This window comes from Triticum urartu, chromosome 7A (genome assembly GCF_056163025.1).
Source record: "Triticum urartu cultivar PI428250 chromosome 7A, HENAU_Tu73, whole genome shotgun sequence".
NCBI lineage: Eukaryota > Viridiplantae > Streptophyta > Magnoliopsida > Poales > Poaceae > Triticum > Triticum urartu.
Window position 1 is genome coordinate 534,711,259 of NC_141879.1, and position 10,589 is coordinate 534,721,847.

Sequence of the window (10,589 nt, forward strand, 5' to 3'; positions counted from 1 at the left end):
TCTCTCAAAAAAAAACTTCATCTAGAAACCTTCACTCTTTTTCCTTTTTGCTCTTGTTCTGCATATTTCTGCATCAAATTCCTTGCAAATCCTTCAGCTAATTCTTTGCAAATCCTTGTGAGATCTTACTTTCCTAGTGAGCTGAGGTGACAAGTGTTTTTCTCTGTGTAAACTCGGTTTCACCGACTTGCAAATTTCGGTCCAACCGAATCTTTTCGGTACCACCGAAATATGCCACTCGGTGCCACCGACTTTGCAATCAGAAAAACAGTTTGCCACTTGTTCTACATTTCTTCGGATCCAGCTCCACTCAATGAATCTTGTCCTCCACAAGCATCACAATTTTATCCTCTGCCTCGTGCTGAATCTCAAGGAACAAACCTATTTGGGGGATTCCAGGAAAAACCTTCTTGGAAATTGATGTCAAAGGGGGAGAGAGAGATCACATCAAAGCTTGTAGGAGAGAGAGATCACATCAAGGGAGAGAAACAGTCTCAAGGACCAAACCTACAAGAGAGAAAGTATTAAGGGGGAGAGAGAGACCTCAAGGGGGAGAGAAAGTCTTGAGGATCCCAGATGCTTGATGTTCAAGAGGAGAGATGCCACATGTCTTTTTGGGGGAAAGACATGTTCATATAAACTCATTTGAATTAAGTTCTATTCATATCCTTCAGCTCTAATTTTCTGTCTCCTATCTTCTCCCAATATCCCATGTAAGATTCAGGGGGAGCAAGACACCTAAGGGAAAAGAAATCAGCCAAATTCATTGCATATCTTTATTCTTGGGGACATGTTGAATCCAATGTGGTACCTTGTACTCACTCTCTACATGTCATCCCAGTCTTGGTATTCTTGTGGTTTCTTTTGTTTGCTCTGGCTAGTGGACGTACCTGTGTTATCTAACCTTGTTTGTGCAGGTTCATTCCATCCTAAGCCAACTCGAGACCACAAGGTAAGTATATGCATCAAAATCATGAGTATGAGGAGTTCTTGCTTATGTACATACTATTTGCAAGAAGGACTCATGAGCATGAAGGTATTTTTCTTGATAATCTTTTGCTCTGATGCATATGGCCAAGATACATGTAACACATTGCCTACTCTGTCATGTTTATGCTCTCACCTGCCTCTATATTTCATATTTACATGAGTGCATACATGTAGGGGGAGCCTATGCTTGCTACATGTTCTTCCAAAGCTTTACTTGCTGTTCTTTATATCTTTATCTAAAGCTTTGATGTATGTTGCCATCAATTACCAAAAAGGGGGAGATTGAAAGCACAAGTGCTCCCTAGGTGGTTTTGATAATTGATGACAACATATCTCTTGTTGGACTAACATTTCTATCTAGCATGTTTCAGATAAGTTCAACAATGGAGTGGCATGGACTAGAGGTTGTGGGAACTCCTTAGATGCTAAGGACAAAGGATTGGCTAAAGCTTCAAGCTCAAGACTCTTCATTTTACATTTTAGTGATCCAAGATCACATTGAGTCCATAGGAAAAGCCAATACTATTAAGGAGGGATGAGGTGTTGCTTAATGAGCCTCTTGCTTCATGTGCTTAATGATATGCTCCAAAATCCTCAACTACTTTCCCATATCCACATATGACCTAAACCCTAAGCCAAACTCGGTCCTACCGATTCTTCCTATCCGGCGCCACCGATTTTCACTTGTCATTAGGCACTGCCAAACCCTAGCAATTCGGTTCTACCGATAAGGATCTCGGTCTCACCGAGATGGGCTTGCAAACTCTCTGTTACCCATTGCAATATTCTCGGTCCCACCGAGATATGCAATCGGTCCCATCGAGATTGCAATGTAAACTCAGTGTTTCCCCTTTGTAACTTTTCAGTCTCACCGAGTTCCACTCGGTCTCACCGAAATAGCAAATCGGTCCCACCGAGTTTGCCTAACCAACTCTCTGGTTAGCTAATTACCAAATTCGGTCTCACCGAGTTTGTGTAATCGGTCTCACCGAGATTACGTTATGCCCAAACCCTAACCGAATCAGTCCTACCGAGTTGCATGTCAATCCCACCGAAATTCCTAACGGTCACTAGGTTTACTATTTCGGTCAGACCGAGTTTTCTGATTCGGTCCCACCGAGATTGGAAAACTGTGTAACGGTTGGATTTTGTGTGGAGGCTATATATACCCCTCCACCTCCTTCTCATTCAAGGAGAGAGCAATCAGAACACGCACACCATTCCAACTCATATGTTCTGAGAGAGAACCACCTACTCATGTGTTGAGACCAAGACATTCCATTCCTACCATATGAATCTTGATCTCTAGCCTTCCCAAGTTGCTTTCCACTCAAATCTTCTTTCCACCAAATCCAAATCCTATGAGAGAGAGTTGAGTGTTGGGGAGACTATCATTTGAAGCAAAAGAGCAAGGAGTTCATTACCTACACACCATTTGTTACTTCTTGGAGAGTGGTGTCTCCTAGATTGGCTAGGTGTCACTTGGGAGCCTCCGACAAGATTGTGGAGTTGAACCAAGGAGTTTTTAAGGGCAAGGAGATCGCCTACTAAGTGAAGATCTACCGCTAGTGAGGCAAGTCCTTCATGGGCGATGGCCATGGTGGGATAGACAAGGTTGCTTCTTCGTGGACCCTTTGTGGGTGGTTGCTTCTTCGTGGACCCTTCGTGGGTGGAGCCCTGTGTGGACTCGCGCAACCGTTGCCCTTGGGTGGAGCCCTGTGTGGACTCGCGCAACCATTACCCTTCGTGGGTTGAAGTCTCCATCAACATGGATGTAGGATAGCACCACCTATCCGAACCACGGGAAAAACATCCGTGTCTCCAATTGCGTTTGATCTCTCCAAATCCTTCCCTTTACATTCTTGCAAGTTGCATGCTTTACATTCCGCTGCTCATATACTCTTTGCATGCTTGCTTGATATGTATTGTGTGTGTCAAAATTGTGCCTAAACTCCACTTAAACCGAAAAAGCTTAAAAATTGCAACTTTAGCACTAAGTGTCTAATCACCCCCCTCTAGACACATCTACTTCTAGATCCCACAGGGGGCTTCCTACTCATTGAGCATAGCTATGTGTACCCTTTTGATCTGGCTTGTATGCCATGATTACTAAATACTTGGGGGCTTCCTGCTCCTTGAGCATAGCTGTGATTACCCTATTATTCCGGCTTATACGTCTGGAATAACATATTACTTGGGGGCTCTTTATTCAACGGACAAGAGTTTTTATGACCCTTGTAATAGGCTTGGAGGCCAGGTGTATTCACCTAAAAACCCGGGTTATCCTGCCTTTTAAGTCTACCACTCTGCCCAGATTGACAGGAATGACTCGCCGTACTTTTGACAAGTGAATCTTATACAGACCCTGAACTTGTCAAAGTTAAAACGACGATTGGTCATGTGAGGCCCGACTTATAAGGTTGAGTGAAGGTTTAACTCAGCGGCTGTGCGGCCCTTTGAAAGCACTTGATTTAAAGGTTTGTCAGCCTGTGAAAGCCTTGTTTTTGTCTTTTGATTTATGTTTGATTTGAATACTTTTGAGGTTCATCTTTTGTGATATGTTAATACATGGTTGAACACCAATGAGGGCTATGACGCCTTATGGTTCACATATGGATCTATCCGGAGTTTATTAACACAGCCTGGCCTTGGAATATAAGTCGCCAGTGTATGATGATCTTATAGACTTGGAAGCGCAGTGCTCTAAGTTTTGGGATATCATCCCCTACTTCATACGGCATTGTAAGCCAGCGGTATATGTCAATGGAAAAGGGCATTGTGCGCTCCATCCTTTGGGTTATAACCCTTCCTGCACAGGTATGATAAACCGGCAGTGTGAGTAAATATCATAGGTATGATATTTTGTTATGTCTATATAAGGTTATGATTGAACCGGCCCTGGTTATGGACTGCTTTTAGTCACCAGTGGTTTTTATACGGCATTATGACCCGCCCTGGGGTAAACCGCCAAGGTACTTGTGATCTTTCTGTGTGCAGGTAAAATAATAAATCTGGTCCGCATAGTTGATGAAATCATGAGCACAAGTGGTAGGTCCTCAATTGGCAGATCAACAATGTCATGCAAAACAAAATGTGCACGAGGGCACAATAGATCAAACATTTAACTAGCCTATTACAAGGCATACACTGACCCAAGAAGGATAAGTGTTTTCACGATCCAAGTATCAAAGCTTTATGGAGCATAAGCCGGTTCATGATTCCTGACGGGTTGAAGCTTTTGGTTCATCTTGTGTTTCTTCTTCTTCTTCTTCTTCTTCTTCTTCTTCTTCTTCTTCTAGCCCAGTTGATACCGGTCAACGCTCTAAACACAACTTAGTCATCAATAAGGTTTGATGGATCAATGTCGGGAGCGAATGTATGCTTATGAGTTGGCGGGATGAGATCTGTCTTGTGATGAATCGACGCTTTTGCCTTCTTATTATCAGCACCATAGGCCGCCTGATAATGCGATATCTTGGTCTCTTCAGCCAGCCAGGTTGCCAACGGATGCATTGATCTTACTATATCTACAAAATCATCTGCACTGAAGGGCGTCCCATATTCCTTTACACTTGGGCAACCGTTGGCCAGATCCTCCGGGTCAAGATCTACTTGCCATGCTTTAGCCCGGCTTAGGGTAGTTAAAGCACCGGCTTTGGCAGAGGCTCGTTTCATCTCTTCAATCCTCTTGGGCACCACTGACAACCTTTCCAATGTCTCCTTGATAAGAGTAGGCGGCCGTTTTTTGTGCAGAGCAGCATCAATGGTCCATTGAGCACCAGTATATAGTTGTTCTACAAGAGTGTAGACGGCCTTCAACCGGACGCGCATGTCTGAGCCCAAATTGACGCTTCGAGAGCATGTGTCAGTTCATTTATCAATAAGCCGACACAGTTTATAGCAGATTCATTGGGATGAATGGAATCGGGATTAATACTTACCGAAGATAGCCAATGACCTGTTATTGATTTGCTGTTTTAAGCCGGAAAGTTCACTAGTCACCGGCTTAAGAGCGGCTTCAGCTTCTTCTGCTCTTTGCAATAGAGCTGCCTTTTCAGTTTCCCAACCATCTTTGTCAGTATTGAAGTTTTGCTTGAGCTGCTCAATGTTTTCCAAAGCAGTCCTCAATTCTGATTGGGCCTTGGATGTTTCAGATTGTTGAGTTTTTATATTGGCATTCAGATCATTGAGCTGCGAGTCTGTCGGATGTGGGGTTCTGGCAAACCCTTAAGGTTCGAACACCGGGGTGCACGCGAAGTCTTTTCCTCCCACTGATCTACGCCCTAGCTCGCTAAGATCTCGTGGACGAACTCGACGAACTCGCAACATAGAAAGACACAAGATTTATACTGGTTCAGGCCATCGTTGTGGTGTAATACCCTACTCCAGTGTGGTGGTGGTGGATTGCCTCCAGGGCTGATGATGAACAATACAAGGGGAAGAACAGCCTTGTGAGGTTGAGGTGTTCTTGTGCTTGGCTAACTTGTGTAGTTCTAGATGGTCTAAAATGGTCCTCCTACTCTCCCCCTCTCTCTCTATCTCTCCCTATCTCTCTATCGTCCCCCCACCCTATGGTGGTGGCTAACTCTATTTATAGAGGCCCTGGTCTTCTTCCCAAATATTGAGCGGGAAGGGAGCCAACAACGGCGGGCTAATTTGAAGGGGGACAATTAGTACAAGCCATCCTGACAAAAGTGGTCTTCGCCTGCCAAAGGCTCTGGTGGTGACGCCGTCTTGGGCTCCATGATGACCTCCGTCTTGCCGTCCTTCTGGTCTTGGTCTTGGTCTTGTTGCACCAAAATGGCAACCTTTGCCTAATGCCTCAGTACTCCTCGCCTGCGCTGGTCTCCTTAGCATCAAAGAGGAAACAAGGACGTTGTGCGCGCTGGCGCCCGCCTGGCGCCCGCCTGGGGTCGATCATCATGGCTCACGTCACGAGAGCCTCGTGAGGTTAGTCTCGCCTTGATATCTCTGCTCCTCGTGAGCCTGCCTGACTAGGCCACTCCATAGGAGGTCTTGTGCCATCGGCCTCGCGAGGCTTGGCCCCTCGCGAGGCTTGGCCCCTCGCGAGGGTCTTGGATGCCTTATTGATGAAGATGGGCCATACGGCCTGTTGGCTTAGCCATGCAGCGGGCCGCATGCAGGCAAGTCTGGGGACCTCCGTTCCCAGAACACCGATAGTAGCCCCCGGACCCAAGGTGCGCTCGGGCTTGGCTTCGCGGCGAAGCCAAGGGTTAAATACGAAGCACCGCGGGCCCCCAAAAGCCTGCAGCCTCGGTTGACGCGTGGCGGTTGATTGGACGTGGGCGTCTCTGCTTCCCCATGCTGCCTCGGCAACTGCATGACTTGACAAGTCCCTACGACATGCAAGGAAAACCATCATTACCTGCGATCGTGAGAGGTGCCGGTTGGCCTTCTCTTGCTGTAAATGGGGAGGGGGGCTGAGCCCCCGTTGCCCATTTCTTCCTTCCTTGCTTGCTTCTTCCTCCTTGCTCCATTGCTAGCTTCTTCTTCCTCACTTCGCCGCTAGCACCAATGGAGCCTATCAGAAGGTTCTCCGCCGAAGAAAAGGGGAAGGCCCCCCGAGATGTCTCGGAGCAACTTCCACCGAAGAAGAGGTCGATCTACCACCGTGAAGAAGCAGCGATGCAGGTGGTGTCGAGGCCTTGGTGCAAGCGGCCTCCCCCAGGGTATCCTCTACCCCTGTATGCCCAAGCCGAGGACTCAGGAAGGCAGACCGACGAGCAGCGCCGCCGGCGCCGCGCCCGGGGTCGCCGCGCCGCGCCGTCGCCCCAGGAATCAACGCTGCGGACTCCTCGCGCGAGCTGGTGCTGTGGGCGCCGATGCCCCCAAGCTCTTGGATCCGCTTCCCGCGGTTCTTCTCCAATGTGATGTCGTCGAGGTGGCCTCTCGAGCTCTGGGGCGAGATCGCGTGGGTCTACCGCGCGAGGGGTGCCCTCACGATCCACCTTGAGTACGACTGCGTCTCCACGCTCTTCTTCAAGGTCTTTGATGCCAAGGGCCGCCGCCTGGAGTGCTGCTCCGGAGAGGAGCATGAGGCTAACGCGCGTTCCGCTAGCGGCCACTCCAGCAGCAACAGCCCTTGGGAGTCCAGCAGCTCTCCTGAGCTCTACGAGACTCCCGAGACGAGCGACGACAGCTATGTGCCCCCGAGCTCTCGCTGCGCTCGGAGCAGTGCCGTCGCGTCTGGCCGTCGCCGCCGCTGATCTGGATGGGGTTGGCGTCGGCCTCCCGTGGCCCACTGTTGATGATGGCGTCTGCCATAGGAGGGTGTAGATAGGGTCCTTCTTAGTGTTAGCTTTCATTCCCTGCGAAGAATCATGAAGCGCCCCGTGGGGGCATATAAGGGTCTGTAATGTCTTTTGTGCTTATTTTCCTTGTCATGAAGATTTGGTGAACGCGCATCCCGTTAAGGCTCGGTCCCCCTTTCTTTCCTCGCGATGGCTTGTTGCTCTACTCCGATAGGTCCCGGTCCCCAGGCAAGCTACAGCCGTCGCTGGTATGCCAGGTCGCGTGCCGTGGTCAAGGCCAGGAGGTGTGCGGCCCGAGGTCCAGTAAGTGCCCCTGAGGCGCGATGCTCAGGAGGTCCCCTTTAGTGCTCAAGCAGCCACGGTAAGGGAAGAAAGGGAGTTGACGTGGCCGCAACGGGGTTGGGGCAAGGCATGAGCGACCATAAGGCTCAGTCATTTAGCCGATCCGAGGGTGAGACTTATCTTGTGAACTTCGTGGTGATTCCTGACATTGCGCTAGGGCCGCGCGCCAACTTGCGCCGCATAGCAGGGCCGGCCCATACGGGTTTCCCTCCTCCCATGCTCACCTTAGTGCTCTACGTCCTCAGGTCCCGGCCCTTGAGCGAGCTTAGCCGCCGTTGGTATGCCAGGTCGCGATGCCGTGGTCAAGGCCAGGGGGTGAGGGCTGGAGAGCCAGTAAGAGCTCCTGAGTCGCGATGCTTAGGAGCCCCCTTTTAACGCGCAAGAGAATTGCACGAGAGAAAAGGAGACTCGCGGTGCCACCTGCTATCCTCCCCGCGGGGTCCCTATGAACAGGCACAAGAAGAACATGGTTTGCCGTTACAGCCGCAGCCTGCTGCTGGTTGGTCTGGATGAAGTGAAGGCACTGAGGGCCTGGTGAGGTGACGTGCGCGGGGCGTGCCTTGAGCCAGAGCTCGACCGCTTAGATTTGTCGACGTGGCAGGGACGGACCCATGCACTAGTGCTGTGCCTGTGAGGAGGCCCCGTGGGAGGCGATGATCGAGCAGGTGATAACCATAGGTAGGTTAAGCAGGGAAGGCAAATCAGCTTGGGTAAATGCAGGAAGATACATGCCATTGGGTTCGGCCCGAGCGGCTTGGGGATGATGCAGCCCGAGGGGTGCCCCCAGCAAGGTAAGCTAAAGACATAAGCCAATGGGATACATGCCATAGGGACGGACCCACATGGTCTAGGAATAATGCAGCCCAAGGGGCGCTCCCAACTTAACGAGCTTGGAAGATGTCACCTGGTTTTGTAGGCGAAGCAGAGTTCGTGCAGCTGAAGGCGTGCGTCAAAGAAATGACTCCTCATGAGCAACCGGAGCCCTGAGCCTCGGGAGGCTCTGGGGGCTCAAGACGCTCCCTGAAGACCGTCTCCATTTCCAACAAGACGACACGGTACCTGGCCTCTTGAGCCGCCAGGTCACGCCGCATGTTGCGCTGATAGGCCGATGCCATGCTCGGCAAGCCGAGGGGCATGCGAACTTAGCTGTGTGGCGGGCCCTCGCAATGGCCCACACGCGAAGGCCAGAAGCGCTCCTGAGATGCGGCCCTGTTGAGCCCCGGGACGTTGATGCAGACGCGCAGCTCAGCACCCTCCCCTGGGTGGTGAGCTGTGCCCTGTGAGCGGCTGTCGCCGCGCAAGGCTCTTGCATCTTGCAGTTCCTGTGTGGTCTTGGCGATGAACTCCTGAGTGGTGGGCACCCCTTGCACTATGATCTCTTGATGAAAACGTGCCGCGTAGCACGTCTCCAAGTGGTGCTCAAGCGCCTCCCTCGTGAGGTTGGCAAGGCCCGAGGCCCTCCAGAAGAGAGCTCTCGAGCCCTGCCCGAGGAGGGCACTGGGCGCGCCTTCCTATGCAATGGAGGGAGGCACCCCTGGGACGGACGCTGATCCTGCCAAGGCTCCCGCCGCGACGTCATCCTCCTGAGGTCCTGCGCGGCGCAGCTGCCTCTTCTTAGGGATGGCCTCCGGAGGGCCCTCACTTCTGCTGTCGGGGTCGTCGATTGCTGCAGCTTGGAAGGCGCGCTCAAGGGAGCACACCGCATCCCTTTCTTCACATGGGACCGTGATGACCCCGCCGCTTCCAGGCATCTTGAGGACGTTGTAGCCGTGGTGGGTGACCGCCATGAGTTTTGCTAGGGCCGGATACCCGAGGATGGCGTTGTACGACAGGCGGATGCGGGCGACGTCGAAATCGATGAGCTCGGTGCGGTAGTTGTCGCGTGTGCCGAAGGTGACAGGTAGGCGGACCTGCCCTATCGGTGTGGTGGAGCCATCGGTCACTCCTGAGAAAGGTTTGGTAGGCTGGAGGTGCTCGCATGGCACTTGGAGGTTGTCGAATGTGTCGACAGACAGGACGTTGAGCCCTGCACCGCCGTCGATGTGGGTCTTGGTAACCTGCACATTGCTGATGACTGGGGAACACAACATCGGGAGGACGCCGGCGGTGGCCGCGCACTTGAGCTGATATGCCGAGTTGAAAGTGATGGCGCACTGGGACCACCTGAGTGGGCGCGCGGCCTCAAGATTGGGGAGCACCGCGTTCACCTCATGAGCGAACCGTTTGAAGATGCGCTGAGAGGCTGGGGCCTGGGCGCCCCCCAAGATGAAGGCAATTGCACGCGGCTCCTGGAAGCCCCCAACCCCCTCGTCCTAATGATGATCGTCGTTCCTTCTTGGTGGCGGCAGCGGGGGAAGACCGGCGTTGCTTTGGGGGTGATCCTGACGAGGCTGGTCCCTCCAGGCCCCCTCGCAAGGATGGTCTTTCCAGCAGTCCTCACGAGGCATGTCGCACCATTCCTGGCGCGGGCCATGGTTGTCCCAACATCCGCCTCCACGTCCTCCTCCGTGGCCGTAGCCCCAGTCGCTGCGCTCGGGGCGTCGACCGTAGCGTCCCTCGCGTAGGGCTCAGAGCTCTTGGGAGTCGTTGGTGTTCAGGTTGTGGAAGGCACAGAACGGTCGGCTGTTCTTGGATGACTGGGGCTGATCTCTGCCCCATTTGGTGTTGGGCTCCGTAGCTAGCACTGCCGCTTCCTTGCACTTCACGTCCTTGGCCTTGCCTTTCTTCTCCTCTGCGCCTGCGACTGGCAGCTCAAGGAGGGAAAGGCGCCCCTCCTCAGCTCTTGTGCACTTGGTCGCCAGGTTGAACAACTCCTGAGATGTGCAGAGCTCCTCATGGATAGCGAGCTCTTCCTTCATCTTGACGTCTCGGACGCCGTCGGAGAACACGGAGATGATGGCCTCATCCGTGACCTTGGGGATCTTGAGGCGGGTGTTTTTGAAGCGCTGGATGTACTTCTTGAGGGTCTCCCCTAGCTGTTGCTTG